This window comes from Megascapheus bottae, chromosome 14 (genome assembly GCF_031878675.1).
Source record: "Megascapheus bottae isolate mThoBot1 chromosome 14, mThoBot2.hap1, whole genome shotgun sequence".
NCBI classification, from domain to species: domain Eukaryota; kingdom Metazoa; phylum Chordata; class Mammalia; order Rodentia; family Geomyidae; genus Megascapheus; species Megascapheus bottae.
In genome coordinates, this window is record NC_143522.1 from 55,842,545 (window position 1) to 55,859,839 (window position 17,295).

A 17,295-nucleotide genomic window follows, 5' to 3' on the forward strand; every position below is an offset into this window, starting at 1 on the left:
ACAGTACTTCTTGAACATTGTTGCCCCTTCCCATATTTTTCTCCCACTTTTCCTTCCCCCACCCCCTTGCACTCATCTTGATTTTATCTTACCTTCCCTTTTCAAATAAACAAATAAAAGTATATACAATACACCATGTACCAAACTCAGATATAGTAACAACATGAAATAAACCTTAAAGGGAAAAGAAGGGAAAACAAATGGCTTTACATAGGACATTAAGAACAACAATCACAAAGATAAACTTCTTGTTTCCATATCCTGGAGTTCATTTTGTTTGGCCTCATCCTATATGGACATATATCTATAGCTTTTGAGCTACTGTGATCCTCTGTTAGGAGAATCTTAAACATATATTAATTGTTACAAATGAGGAAAACCATGGAGCCTACATTTCTTTGGGTCTGGCTTACTTCATTTAATATGATTTTTTCCAAGTCTTTCCATTTCCTTACAAATGGTCCAATGTCCTTCTTTCTTAAGGCAGTATATATCTTCATGATCCACATCAACTGAGGGTTCCATGTCTTAGCTATGGTGAATGATGCTGTGATGAACATGGTTGTGCTGGTAGGTTTAGAATGGCCTTGTTTCTGGTATTTGGGTAGATGCCCAGAAATGGGTTTGCTGGGTCATAGGGTAGTTTAGTCTTTTGAGGTACTGCCACAGTGCTTTCCAGAGTGGTAGGACATGTTTACACTACAAGGGGGGTTTCAATTCAACATGCCTATGAGCACAATATATTTTGGTTGATGTCATGTCTTCCATGAAATATAAAATAAATAAGAAATAAAGTATATGTTCTACACAAAATAAATAAATATTTAAATAAGTAGATCTGGAGTAAATCATTTGGATTGTATGAGTGGTTAAAACTTTTCTGATCAAATGAAGGTCTTAACACCAAAGAAAAACAAAATTGCCTAAAGAAAAAGTTGTACTCAAATTGCCTTTGAGCTTAAGATTAAAACATCAATTTTTACTGGAATTAACAGTCAGCTGGCTTGCCTTGTAAAGTTGAAACTTGTTCCTACCTATAATCACATTAGTCAATTGCTTAAAATATTTTAGTTATTTATCTATCTATCTATCTATCTATCTATCTATCTATCTATCATCTGTCTGTCTGTCTTTTTGACAAGTGAATACAGAAGACAAATGGTAAAATTTTTCTTACTAATAGTTCAGTGTGTTTAACTTATTTGAAATGCAGAAACTTTATTTGGGTTTAGATGTCAAAGAGATTAATTGTCAATAAAATATAGTGTCCCATTCTAGAATGGAAGTCTCATTGACTACAACTCAAACTGTAGGTACAAATCAAGAAGACAAGAGGGTTAATGCTGCAAAAACCCCTTCTGGTGAGAGGGTTTTGAAGGAACCAAATTGTTGACAATATATATTGTGAGGAAATGTTTCTGACCAGCATAAAATATGTAGCCAGGAAGAAAAATTGTGGGTAGAGAGGACGCAAATGTAGTAGCACTAGTACTGTAAGTTTACCAAACACATCATGTATCAACCAATTGGTAGAAAGATAATGGTAAGTAAGTAGAAATGAGAATATTGTAAATAGGCAGTACTTCTCAATTCCAAAACATCAATAGAGGATTGTGCAGAATCTCCTAAAATCTAGACTATCTTTTCTTGTTTCTCTTATTATACAAAATTTCTTCCTTCCTAAGATGGTTTCATGGTATCATATAGTGAATTTAGAATTCCAAAATAATATTTCTCAGATAATGATCTATGCACCATACAAAGAAATAGAAGTGACTGCTGGGAGTTTGCACAAAGATGACTCAGCTTCTGAAAAAGTTTATTAAAAATTTAATGAAATGTAACTTTAACCTAAAATAAAGTATCACAAGATATGAAGGTTGTCATATGCTGAATTGAAAAGATCAGAAACTATCAGTTAAAATTGTTTTGCTAGGTTAACTTGTTTTTTAATATCTCAAAAATTCTGATCTTGTCATTTTAATGCATACATTTAAATTTTTTATTAAATCATTTTGATATAATTTCATGCAGTATTGGCACCAAAAATATTCATATCACCGCATGCCAAGAATTTCACACTGTGAAAATGAGAATAATATTATAGCATGCACATATGTTTTATGCTCAATTTAATGATAGACAACACTCAGGCCTATCTACTGGTACAAACTCCAATCACAGGATAACATTTTGCTGAGACATGACAAATAATGGTCTAACAAATTCTGTGCACTAGAATGTATCCACTAGATTTAGGTTATGAATTGCGAAGATATTTGTTTCAAAATTCTTATTTCTTTGTGGGTATGTTGTGATAAAGTTAATGATTAAGTTGTCAATCCAAGTAAAGTGTATTGTCCTCTCTATGTGGATGGGTCTTATTCAGTCACCTGAAGATTTAGCTTTTCCTGAGTTCCAGCTTGCTGGACTGCAGACTTGAACAATGTTATGCACCTTCTAGAATCTCTAACTTGCTAAACCAATCTTGGGACTTGAGATTCGTCAGTCTCTTTCATTGTCTGTGTCAATTATGTACAATGAATTTGTTTCCATATATAGGTTCTGTAGGTGGTGCATCTAGCACACATAAGATAAATTATACATATATATATATGTACACACATATATATTATATTCAATTGTATTTGTTTCTCTGGAGAATGCTTGTTAATGTACATAGTCTTAAAATAGTTTTAGTACTTGTTTTAAATTTTGAATTCTTTAAAGATTTGTCTGGTAGTCCCATCACAAGGTTCAAATTCTTGCGTATGTTTCACATTTATAACTTAGTTTCTCCAATGTACTGGCTCTTTCTGTATATGTGGTACCCAGGGATCGAACCCAGGGCTTAGTACATGTTAGGCAAGCACTCTACCACTAGGCCATCTTTCTGGCCCCAATATTTTTTTGTAAAATAAATTTAGAAAATTGGAAATAACCTAGTAAAAGGATTGACCTAATTTTTGATGCAGTAGTATGTCATATCACATTGATATAGTTGTTCTATTTGTCATTCTCATTAAGAGAAACTGACACATGATAAATCATGCCAGAAATTTTCCAACAAAATCACTAGATATTCAAAGACCAACAAATGACAAAAAAGTTAAAGAAATTAGTTTTTCTGTGATAATTTCTACAGCAATACATTTACCAAATCCTCTATGTGTTTAGGCAATGAAATTTTGAAGAGTTTTAAACTTTCTGCCAAGATACAACATGATGAAACAAAATGTGTGCACTAAAATAAGGCTTTCAAATACTTTCAGAATAAATTAAGTAGCACAATGTTATAAAATTTATGCAAACACAATTCAAATCTGATGCTGAAAGTAAAATTATTAAATGATATTCTATTATACTGTAGCAATTATATTAGATTAGCAGGCAGCTATGGAAATACAATTAGTACATTGTCTGAAAATAAAACTTAGAGAAGAATGCGAGAATGTGCATATGAGTTACACAGTTTACATGCTGACTTGTGTGAAATGTTTCCAATTCAACTAGATGAGAGGAAACACATTTTATAGTTCCTCATTTGCTTGTGTTTATACTGGTTTTGAATATAAAGGCATTTGCTACTTTGAAAATTATCACTTGGCACAAACAGAAAGAAATTTGTTTTGAATTTGCAGGAAAACTTAGCAAAAAAATCAGTAAGTTTTCCAGAATTTTAAATGTAAGATAACTGAACATTTCACATGAAGATTTCAATTTAAAGCATCATTGATTCACAGTCTATCAAAATGAACATTGAGCCCATTATATGCCATACTTTAAGATAATCCATTGGTAAATATTATCTCAATGTTTTATAGAGTAGTTATGACTCATATCTCTGATTACACGTGGTAAATTAGAGAAAGAGATATGTGGATTGGCTGGCTTCAAACTCAGCCATGCTAGGAAGTCCAGGAGTCTCTTATCTCCAATAAAGTACTCAATGAATAACAACAACAACAAAAACCAAAACATAACAAACCAAAATAAAAACAAAGGCTCGTGGTACTGTGGTTTAAGTGGTAGTACACTAGCCTTGAGCAAAAGAAGCTCAGATCCAGAGTTCAAGCTCCAGAATAGACAAACAGAAAATGTTGAATTTTTCATTAATTATAGGACAATTATCAGAAGCCAAGTTTAAAAATTATGAAAAGCCAAGTTTTTCATTTGATTTTCATGTTATATTGCATTTTATTAGCACTGAAAACAGAAGTAAGACTTGTAAATCTTTTAAATGTTTAATCATTTGGTAAGTTATAATCATGAAATTATCTCTCTATGTGTTTGATTCATGGACTGATATCTTACTGTAGGATCCATCTCTACATCAAGAACAGCTCATTTTCTATAATCTATCCTTTTGTAATAATAATGTATAAAAGTTATTCCTAGCATTGAAGGAAATTATTTGCTTGTCTTTCAATGAGAGAGAAAAAGCATGAAATATTTATAAATTCTTAAAACCTGTCTTTTTTCAGGAACTTATCAAAAGAAAAGTCTATAATTAGTAGTCTATATCAAATTCAAAAAGCAAAATAAGTGTATAATTTCATTTTTTATCTTCCCAAATGTTGCATGGCCAATTTCACTTTCAACTTTGTCAGAATTATCCGTGACTAAAATATGCAGAGCATTAATTTGCAATGGCTTGTAAATATTGGTCTACATGTTGTGGGATTAATATTTTTCATGCCCAGCAAATCAGAACAACATGTTTCCTTCACTCATGTCAAATCCTGACACTGTCGAATTCACAAGCCCTTCACAATCAAGACCAAGAAATTCACAGTTTGTAAGGAAGACAGATTTGATAAATGACAGATACTGACATGTACCAGCTTTAGATATCATTTTAGAGATTCCAGATTTGTAATCTATATGGAAAATATCTTCCTGTTGACAAACAAGTAGACTCAAAGTTCATTTTAGTGATAGAATGGCTGTATGTGATTCTCTTCAAAATAATTTAGGAAACCAACATGCATGCTTACATCCTTCTCTACATTAACAGTAATTTAACAGCTGATAAATTAATAGATTTGGAGCATTTACTGATTTAGTAAAGAAATTGCTTTATTTCCTTTAACAAAGAAGAGTGAAAAAGGAATGTACTAGGGCCAGATTGATTAGCTGGATGATTTTTAACAGGTTTCTTAGGCCTTTGACTGTAATTTCGTTCATTGACCAAATGAAGACTTTTTAGAGCTATCCTACATTAAGATTGCATTTTTTAGTGTCACTGTAGCTCAAAGTGGTTGAGCACTAGCCTTGAGCTGAAGAGCTCAGGAAGAGTGCCCAGGCCAAGAGTTCAAGCCCCACAACTGACTAAAACACACACACATATGAATTCATTTTGAAAAATGTTAGTGTTTCTGGTTGTGAGCACACACTCAGTAAGCATTCCTTTGATATCCTTGTTTTATCCTTCCATTCTTCCTTCCTTCCTTCCTTCCTTCCTTCTTTCCTTCCATCCTTTTTCTTTCCTCTCTCAAAAATGATATGCAGTTCTTGTGGTGGCACACACATGTAATTACAGTTGGGAAGAAGGTGGAAGCCAGAATTGAGATTCAAAATTACCTTGAGCAAAACTTAGACCTCATATCAATCAACAATCTGGTTGTGCTGGTGTGAGCTTATATTTGGGGGTTCAAAGGATTAAGGCCAGACGCTGGTGACTTTCACCAGCAATCCTAGCTATTCCTGAGGTTTGGTAATCACCTTTCAAAGCCAGCTTAAAATGGAGCTGTGGCAAAAGTGGTAGAGCACTAAACTTAAGCACAAAAGCTCACGTACCTGTCTATCACCTTTATAATACACATACACACATACACACATGGAGGCATTATGTAGGAGAAGCACAGTTGGAGGTCAGCCCTGGGCAAAACAGAAGAAGAGCCATCTAAAGCCAAAAGGCTGGGGTGGGGCTCAAATGTTAGAGCATCTAGCTAGCTAGCACAACAAAATAAACAGACCTGCATGCTGTCTGAGCTAACCAATGTGGCAGCCACCTAATCAGAGGAAGTAGCTAGCCAGATGAAATGTGCTTCCTTTGAGCTAGCATGTGCTATAGATAAAAATATACACTGGCTTCTTAAAATTTACCATGAATATGCAAACATCTCATTTAATGGTTTTTAAAAATAGATGGAAAATATGTTGAAATGGTCCTATTAGATATATAATGTCCCACATAAGCTATTAATTGAATTTTATCATTCTTATTTTTATAATATTTGAAAAGAAATTCTCCGTTGTATATTTATATCATAACTTCTATTCTGGAAAAGCTCTGATGTAGAAAAGGGTAAAATTCAAGAAACTTTATAAGATGAGGTTATACTAAAATTGCCAATTCATTAAAGAAAAGAAAAGGAAAAGGTTTCATATACTTAAAATTTCCTTGTAGAGATGAATCTTATTTCAGATTCGGAAGAAAACAAATTAATATTCTTGTTTTGGCTCCTCGGAGCTACAAAGTAGAAAAGAGTTCTCCTTTGTGTGACTCCTCTTAATAATTATACTTGAGACTTTTAATAACAGAATAAGAAGGAAAATGTCTATCTTAATAACAGAAAAAGAAACAGAAAATTCATATGACTATACCTACTTCTCTCTGTCTTGCACATTGCAGTTGGATGGAGCTCGGCTGATGTGTACTCTTTTTACAGTGAACAGAGTCATGTGTCTCCCTGAACTCTACAGGATTTATTGAGGTCTTGACCAGTCAAATTCCTTAACCTAGACAGGCCCTTAGCCAATTTCTCAGAGGGAAGACAGAGTGACAAGAACAACTGCTAGTCTTCACCTGTCTGACCAGCTTCTGCTCTCTGTGATAAAGTAGGCCTTGCACAAGGCTGGCTTGATCATATCTTTTCCCTTGAGATACTGAATTATTCCTTGCACAATTTAAGGGAAGTCAAAGTTCTTGTCAGAAGTTTCCATCTATTGTTAACCATCCTCAGAGTGGAACTCAGGGCCTTGTCAGGCAAATATCAGATTAAGCCTTGCATCTTTTGCCTGGTGTTAGCCTTCTGTAAACTTCTATCTATAGTCTGTCTGTAGCTGGAATTGAACTGTGTATGAACATGCCTGACCTGTAGGTTGAAATAGGGTATTGCAGTTTCTTTCTTGTTTGGTCTATACTGGCTTTGAACAGTGATACTCCAGAATTTTGCCTCCTGAATTACAGGAGTGTACCAGCATGCTAGATATCCAGGAAGTTCCCTTCCTGCAGATGAAGTTGTTCTCTCTCTGGAAGTATTGATGGATTAGGGATCCTCTTTGCTGTATACTTTCTGTAGACCAGACAGTATAACTATACTCAACTTAGACACATTTCCCTGCTATTTGTGTGCATATTTTCTCTAAAGTAATTATCCTTGTTCATTGCATCATCCTTATACTAGGTGTTTTTTCTTGTTTGTTTTTCAATCCTGGGGCTTGAACTCAGAGCCTGACACTTGAGCCACAGTGCTACTTCTGGCATTTTCTGAGTATGTGTTACTGGGGCTTCACGTGTGCTAGGCGAGCACTCTACCATTCACTAAGTTATGCTCCTGGTACCCCTTGTAGTATTTCATAGTCATATTTTTATTATCTTTAGGTAGTTGTACAAAGGAGTGACCGTTCACAAAATTAGTTTATAAGTACAGTGCCTCTTGGTTAATGTCACCCCTTTTGTCATTCTCCCCATCCCTCTCAACCCAACTCATCCCCTCACTTCTTCCTAGTTTCACAGAATATGCATTGAATGTTATAAAAGTATTCTCTCTCCTCCATACCTTATTCTCTTCATTTATCAATTTCCTCATCTTGACCTCCCTTTATGCGTTTCAATGATCACTTTCCTGGTCTTCATTTTGTTGGACTGTCACTTAGTTTCTTTAATTCTCCACTATCAATAGCATACTTTGGCTAAGACATTTGTAAACATTTGCATACAATGCTGTGTGTTTACTTATTATATTTATAAATTAGTTACAGCTTCCACATATGAGAAAAGCATGGGTCTTTTGTCTCTCTGAGCCTGATTTACTTCAGTTAACACTTTTCCCCAGGTTTATTCTTTTTTTTTGGTGTATGCTATAACTCTAATGTTTCTATTCCAGGGAGAGAGGTAATAAGTCAGAAATCTTAAAGAGAATCAGTTATTAATAGGTGTTAAGGGATATCAGGTATTAGAAGAAAAGATGTCAATAAGAAGTTTGGATTCTAGGTGGTTTGATTTTAGGCGGGATGGTACTAACTTGTATGTTTGTGTCTTCCTCAAATTCGTACTTTGAAATCTAATTTCAGGTAGGATGTTAATGCATCTTTAGGAAGTTATGTCAAAGGGACAGAATCCTGGAGAATAAGAGTGTTGGTCTTACAAAAGAGGCTTTAAGTTACCTCCCTTTTCCATGTTGCTATTCAATTTGAGGCAGTGTATAAATCAGAAACCAGCCTTCAGTGGCCACAGAATCCACTGGTGTCTTGATTTTGGACTTCATACTCTCATATGAGAGAAAAATTATTTCTCCACAAAGCACATCATATCATAGTAAACAACAGCAAAAATGTGAAAACAAAATAACAGAAAATAATATCATTTACTGTTGAAAAGATGGAATTCTCCCAAATTCGTATATGTGCATGTGAGTTTACTGGGTAATGAAGTAAAATTTTAGCTAGGCGAAAAGTTTGAAAAATGTTACCCTGGGTTTCCCACTTTGTGTCTCTTTTTTCTTTTTGCCAGTCCTGGGGCCTGAACTCAGGGCCTGAAAACTGTCCTTGGGCTTTCCTCAAGCCTAGTGCTCTACCAACTGAGCCACAATACCATCCCAAGCTTTTCTTTATGTATGTGGTACCCAGGAATTGAACCAGTGCATGCTAGCACTCTACCACTACACTAAATTCCTGACCCCCACATTATGTCTCCTAATGAGAAGTTAAGAAATTATTAAAATATGTATGTGAGAGAAAATGGAACACACAATGAGATACATTTGGAAAGGAAGGGGGAAGAATGGTGCATACAGGGATCATAATCAAGATGTCCACACAAGTGGACATGTTCAATGAAACCTTCTTGAACAAATCATTGATGATAATGAAAAAAAGCCATAGAAAGATGATTTTTTAATGGTAAATTTTTTGTTTGTTTTTCCTTTGGCACACGTATGTTCGGGTCTTACTAGAATAACTACTAATGGAGGAGAGAAGATGTAGATAGTCTTGTTTTCAGAAGAAGCAAAGGGAATGCAATAAAAAGTACAAAGGTTGGAATAGTGCTGGGTAGGTGAGAAGGTGGAATGATGAACTTCAGGTAGGAAGACTAGGTTTGTAGTAGCTACAGCAGGGTAGAAAGCTCATCATACATTCAGGACCTATCAATTGACCTATCAAACATAAACTCCATACACATTTGTTTTGTCATTCTCATTTCCCTTCTTCACTAAAACTAGCATTTTTCTTTATTCTCTTAATGCAAATAGTTCTTTAATGCATGTCCACAAATAGAGTTTCTTTGCATTCCAGTCTCACACCACTTGATCTGATCTTTGAATACCTCTTTCATTATGCTCTTCTGCCTTCCAGACCAAACTGCATTTAAGACTATCCCTGTGTTACAGAGCTGACAGGTCAGGCTCATGCAGATAATGTGAATACAAAAATATAATGCCATTTATCCCTCCCTAAAGATAAAAATAGTAGAGAATCAGTCACTACCAAGTTGATTTAAAAAAATGAGATAAAGATTTTTATAGGCTAGATAATAAATTACAGTAATCCACACACATAAGCATGATATGGAATAGAAAGTACCTTGACAAAACCCAGAAGGGAAGAAGAAGGGAAGGGAATGTTGTGATTAAACAGAGAAAAAGTATTTCCTTAATTCAGTGGTGTGTGCGTGTGTGTGTGTGTGTGTGTGTGTGTGTGTGTGTGTGTGTGTGTATACAGCCTATATTTTCTTCAAAGTAGTATGTATATCACTTTTCAAGAAGATTTTGCTCCATTTTCCCTCCAAACTTATCTTTTGGAAAATATGAACTACTTTTAGATTACAATTTCCTTAAGTGGCTGCAATCTTCCTCATACCTGTACTACTTCCTTCTTGTTTAGTCTAAGGATTTCTCTTAATTCTTAGACAGTTAAACTTAATATAATTTTTATTTCCCAACTGAGCAGAGCTAGAAATTACAGCACATTATCACATCCAAGCTTAAGAGTTTCAACTCCATGTGTCTTCTTTCCTCTCTTCTTGCCTTCCATCTTCCTTTCCTTCCTGCCTCTTCTTCCCCTTTTTTTCTGTCCTCTCCTTTTCATCCTTCATTCCTCCTTTATTTTTTCCATTTCTACTTTTTTTTCCCTTTTGAATTCAGGTCCATGAGCTTGTTACACTGGTACTTTACTAATTATACCACACCTAAAGCCCTCTCCTTCTCCTTGTATCTAACAAGAAACCTGGAAACCAGTGATGCCAACTTAGGGAATGAGCTAATCTTATCTCTACAGTACTAGAAAGAAATTTCAGCAAATGTCTTTGAGCCCAAATCACTTGTCAGATGGGTCTGGCATCTTATAGAATAGCCCTAGCTACTAACCTACTGGATTGTGAACATGACATGGATTTCAGAGAAATGACTGGAGTTCTTAGTCAATTACTCTGACCATAGTTGGTCTTTGTGGTTCACTAATATGACTACTAACCATGTCTTTTTTTTTGGTCTGGCCACTTAAATAATTTGCAATATTTTTCTTACATAAATTTTGTCACCAGAGAGCCCATGATAAAACCCTATGTTGCTATAAATACATTTCTGGATAATTATGTGGAATCTGCCTAGTTTTTGTTGCCTTTAAATCATTTGAAAACTATAGTAGGATTTAAGAATTCTGATTTCTTGCTCAAGAATGCATTATCATATACTGCATGAAATAATTTTCCTAAATTAAGTTAGGTATCTAGAAATTACCTTATTCAAAAGACTAAGTCTATCACCAATGGACCAATGAAGTACCATGAAATTTTTGTTTTAATGAATGTATGTTAATTTGTTTTCAAAAGCTCATAAACTCAAATTTTAGTAGTTTCTAAAACATTTTATGGAATTAGCTAAATGATCCTCCTGATTTTTATAATCTAGGTTGAGACTGAATTTCAGGAAAATATTTTTTCTTCACCAAAATTTCACTTTCTTTCTGATTATTTGTGATTACTTAAGAAATAGGTTATGGACAAGAATATTATATTAAATATTCTTCAAGTAACGGGACATAATTCATTTGGGACAAAAAATACAAAGTCATTTAGTGAATGAACTGCTTTGTCTATAATATTGCATTTTGGAGGACTGCACTTTCCTTTACTGGCATTGTTTTCCTGTCTTTGACAGAGAAGATAGAAATAAAATAGTGGGATATTATATATTTTTCTTTGCCATGTGTTTTGAATATGTTGCTATGAAGCAGAATGTTTATTTTCTGTGAATACAATTTCTCATCTTATCTTCCTTCTCTTTAGCCTATTTTTTGGGCAAGCTTTTCACCATTCCGGTTAACACCCTTTCAATAACTCATTATTTTTCTTCTTACAAACAATTAAATATTAATTGCTAGCTACCTTCTTCTCTCTTGTTCTTCTTTATAGATGGATTTCTTTCATTATTTCACATTTCAGTGATGAATGTGGTTATAAAATATGGAGCTTTATCAACTCAAATTTGTACCGATAGAAGTAGATATCTAGCAAGAGGAAATGACACCAAAATCTATTGTTTCAGTCTAAAAAGTTTACACTGAATATCTCTTTCAATTGTCTTTTTTTCATGGAGAAAGATAATTTTCTCTATTAAAATAATGTTAGTCATCAATGCTTTTTTGACCTTAAGAATTAAATACATATTTGAATGGTTTTTATATTTCATGTTAATTATTTTTTTAATAATAGCAGATTTAGGTTAGGTTAGAGATATAAAACAGAACTGGGTTTGTTTTATTATCCAATTCTGTGTAATTAGACTTTCGATTTATATGATTGTAACAAAACTAACCAACAACATAGAATTCCGTATCATCTTGGAAGCCCAAGGATATTAAAAAATAGAGGTATGCTGGAAAAAAAGTATACCATATACTATTTTAGGCAAAAAGTTTAGGCTCAGAAAATTTAGAGTTTGATTTGTCAGTGAGTGGGACTGTTTTCTAGTTTTGTGGGAATATCTTTCTGGGGAGTCATCGACAGATTTTGGAATGTCTCCTCATTTCAAGCCATCAGAACTTTTGCTCTGGCTTTGTCTTTCTATTCATCCCCCAAAAGTAGTATATTTATTTGTTTTTCTCAAGGTATTACAGCATTTGTTGATTTTAAGAATCCACTCCTTCACTGGAAGATTAAGAACCATATAGTCAGCATTGCAGGAAGCCACAAAAACTTTCTACGTATTTTACTGAGGTTGGAGGATCAAATGTGCTCATATATTGCTAAGGATATTAAGATGGTTTAAGAACATTATATACATATAAGCTATTTTTATTGGATTATAGAAGCAGTGTAGGTCTATCTGAACCAAGTTGCTATTAACCCAAAAATAAGTGTGAAACTCATATGTTTATAAGGAATGAAACATAGATTAGGAATATTCTCATAGGAATATTATGAGAATAAGAAATATAAAAACAAAATTATTAAATTATCTACCTAGAACAATTGAGAGATATAGAAAGCAATTTTGTTTTTGAGAATATATGTTGATATTTTGTGTTTTCTCAAAAATCTCTTATCCTACTTTCCTCTTTCTTTGTAAACAAGAATAAGTTGTTTCACAGAGTAAACATCAAAAAGTACTCACTGGAGAAAAGACCGGATAAAATGTGTGTTTACTCATATTATGACTTAAATAATATAAAAACATAAAGTTCCAGAGGTTAGCTCATTGTACTTGAAATGTACAATGAAATGCTACCCTCTTGAAATATTAGCTGTCATTAATAATTTTTTTATCTGAGTGATAACAATTCAGTTATCATGCCAAATGGCATGCTATTCTTTGTTCCTGAAGTTACTCTAGTTCATGTCAATCGTTCCTCTAAATGAATATTATTATTTAACTCTTACTAAAGATATATAATACAATATGTACTCTAATTTCCAAGATCAGAAAAATGATGCTCAATAAATAGTTACACTAAATTTCACATGAGATAATGTATTTCTTTGACATATAGACAAACAAAAAATTAAACCACTAACACATTACATATATACATATATAGTTTTTAAACTACATACTATGTTCTTAAATTCTTGCTATATGAAAGTTAGAATTTAGTCTTATAGAAAATGCTCTTTTGTAAATTTTATCCTTGTAAATAAAGTTCATTAAATCTCCTAATACATCTCTTGTAAGTTCTCTACATCAGGCACAAATTGGTATGAGGGATTTTAAATCGCGTTCATCCTCTCAAATGGTTTAAATTATGATGGTGTAGTTGCTAACTACTATTTTTATTGTAATAAATAATCTGAAAAATGCCCATTATAAATCACTTGAAAACATTCCTGCTGGAAACAGAACTTCAAATGAGCTTGAAATTTTATTTTTGTTTTTTATTATTCTTATCCCTATGCTTTGATTTAAGTTTTTAATAAAATCTAGTTCTATAGATCAAACCTTCCCCATCTCTGTCCAAAGTCATACAATTTGGCAGAAGACAGCGTTTTGTACTCATCAAGTTTTACAAGGTAGAATGAAAACGTATTTGTAGATTAAAGATGTAGTATTCTTTATGATTAAATTTTCAAATGAAGAGTTGCAGCATCAAGTTGGGAAATTACAATGTGACTGGAGTTAAACCGGAAATTTGCACTCATTTATGGGTTGAATGACCTTGAGGAGTCACGTGTTCTCTGTGAGGATATTTTTTGCAGTAGGAGAGCATGATAAAAACAATCCAACCTTTAGAGTCATTAAGAAACATTTTTGTAAAAAATGTGTAGTTCAGGTTCAGTTGTCTACTAGTATGTCAATAAATACCTGTTTTTAACTCTTATCTGACACAGCAAAGATCTTGTGCTCTTATGCACAGATTTAATTATCACACAACTTTAATATTTAGCTATGCAGATGCATTAAGTGATCTATTTTTCTTATTCGATGACAGTGTAAGCTCAAATTTGGAAGGATTACAGTGCCCCTTTGGTAGAACAATGCTGATTTTATTCTTGGACTTGGTGAGGGGGAAGTTGTATGGTTGCTTTATATATACCCTTCCAGGTTTAGTGCATAAAAACTTACAGGTTTATAGAACCTCTACACGTTTTAGGTGCTTTCTGCTTCATCTGAGGGGGGAAGCAAAGCATTTTTCTTTTTCTTAAGCCAGTCTAAGGCAGCTCAGCACACCTCTGTCTGTCTTTGGAGGTTTGGGGGAATTGTAGTGTTAGACTTGACCTCTGAGTCTTATTCCTCCTGCTACTGGAAGCAGACTGTGTTTGAGAAGCAGGATGTTTAGGCTCTAGGAAATCAGGATGAGGACATGAGTCATTGTTGGCTGCTGCTTGATGTGGTAGGTGACTTATTTGTTGAGTAGTCAGTCCAGAGCTATGTTGAAACTAGGTGATCCTGAGGCAGTGGGAGAATGAAATCCACAGCAAGAAGATTAATGGATACCCAGGCTGGGCAGAGTGTTGAAGTGTTAAAAGAGAGAACTCAATAACCCTGTCTATCTCCAATTGACATTCAGGTTGAAAACTAGATCAAAGGTACAACCTTCTTGTTTGCCTTTCAGTGTCTCCACTTGTAAGGATATGGACTTCTTTTTCTTTTTCTGATTTAAATTCAACCTTTCAACATGAAATGCTAACAGAAATTTCTAGTCTTGGGTTTAAGAAATGTATTCAACACAGAAAGTCTTGAAAATGTTTAATGCTTCAAATAATTTCCTGGTCCTCTGAGATACCTTGCACTAAAATTGTCTTTCTGCTGAAGTATTTTCTATTACTTTCTACTTTTACTTTTTTTTTTCTCCCTGGACAATGATTCCCTTGAATCAAAACAGGTCTTTCCTTTTTAAAAAATGTATTTCATTTATTTCTTTTTCTGGTTCTGAAATAACCCATTCTGAAGACATAAACCACTTGCTTTGATGGCTGGACAAGACTTTGTCCTGCCATAGATTTACTCCTACTCTTCACTCCTTACCCCAAGAAACAGAAAACATGAATCCTCACCCACCAATGCAGCTCAGAATGGAGGAGAGAGTAATTGAAGCTAAAGAGGAGGCAGAAATAAAAACAATGCCTCAATTCAATGATATTAAATGTGCTGGGAAGACAGTCTCCAAAAGAAAGGATAAATAACCTACATAATGAAGAATTAGTTAGCAGTGTTATGTAAATATTGTAGCAGCATCAGTGAGGAGGTAAGCAGAAGTATTTTAAGACACTATATTATACAATGCATTGTGCACTGTTTCCTTGTGATAAGGTTTTTAAAGCATCTTTATAAGCTCTTCTTCTCTGTTGTGACAGGATTATTTTTGCACCTTTGGAAAGCAACTGAAAAAAAAGAAAGCCTGCGGGGAAAATCCTGCCTAACAAAGCAGCCCTGCTCAAATAGCTTAGACTCTAAGAAAGAACTGATTCAAGATAATAAGGACAGATATAAGTTGTACTATTAAACATAAGTATAAATGATATCCTCATTCTTTTTGCAAATAGAGTCTATTACTAGTTGTGCAGTATAATGTTAAAATTGCAAAGGATAAATTGATTGATTCATTCTGTGCTGGTACTGAGGCTTAAGGGACCGAGGTGTTGTCCTTTTTTACTTAAGGCTGGTACACTACCACTTAAACCACAGCTCCAATTCTGGGTTTTTGATAGTTAATTACAGAAAAGAGTCTCACCTACTTTCTTGCCCAGGCTGTGTTTCTAGGGCGATGTCCAGGTTTCAACTACCTGAGTAGCTAAGAGTACAGGTATGTGCTACTGGAGCAAGTATTTCATGATACCATGTGGAAACAATAACATATCGTGAAGAAGGTTAAATGAATGCATACTGTAGATGCATAATGTAGTGTTGAAATTATCTGAAAGAAAACCGTACAAATTTAAGAAAATAGGATAGCTACTCACATAAAAATTGAGCCCTCACTACATATTTGAGAAAATATTGACAATAGCTTTTTCCTCACTCTGCCTCTCAAACTTTGATCTGTAAAAGACAAAGTATTTAAATATCTGGGGTTGTCTGCATTTTAAATATTTCCCCAGAAGCACTATCTGATTGACAACAGTGCATATGTCACTGATACTTACAAAATTTAAAAATCATGTTAGGTACTCGTGAGATATTAATGCTTCATTTAGTAAAATGCAAAAATTCAGGTAGTATGGAAAGAAAAACAAAGAAGAGATTGGAAGTTTTATATTAGGTACAATTAATCTCTCTCTACAACCAACTGATTGCTTTGATTTAAATTGTGCTTACCTTTACGATAAAATAATACAAAACTATGTTTTATGTCTTCATAGACTCTCATTAAAGAATGCTTAATTGGAAGATACAGTCCTTCCTATAATTCTTCCTATTTCTACTAGTTCTTTATACATAAGAGAGGCAAGCAATTTTCAGTATTAGTTGTATTTTTTGGCCAAGAAGGCACCAGAGCAGACATATAGAATAGAACACAAAAGACCCAAAGTATATGAGCAGCCATAGCTTATGAAAAATCCTTAGTTTGAAATTAATAAAAAGGAAACTTAAAAAAAATAAAACATACCAAAATCTAGAAAGACAAGGAAAAACTATAGAGTGTGGATTGCACAGAAGTTGAATGAAGACATATGAGTACAAAAAGCTTTAAGCAGTAGCAATTTAAGGCTCTACAAAGAAATCAAAAAGCCTGGAGATCTAGAAAAGCAAGGACCAGGTCAAGGACTTAGAGAAATTAGAAGTATTGCATTTTGGAAAAATCTTGCTTCAGCTGTCATTCATAATCCCAGACCCAGAGCCTTTGAATTCAAGAAGTGGCTGAATTAAAAATTCAGTGTGGTTCATGCCTGTAATACTAGTTACTCAGGACGCTGAGATCTGAGGATCTTAGTTCTAAGTCAGCCCACGCAGGAAAGTTCCTGAGGCTCTTATCTCCAATTAATCACAAAAAAAGCCAGAAGTAACGTTGTAGCTGTTAGGGTCCGTGATCAAAGGAACGAGTCTGACACAAAAGCGGAATTTGGAAGTTAAGTTTTATTCCGCGCCTAGCATCGAGAATCATACTGACCGGTCAGGGCCGCCTCTAAGGTGT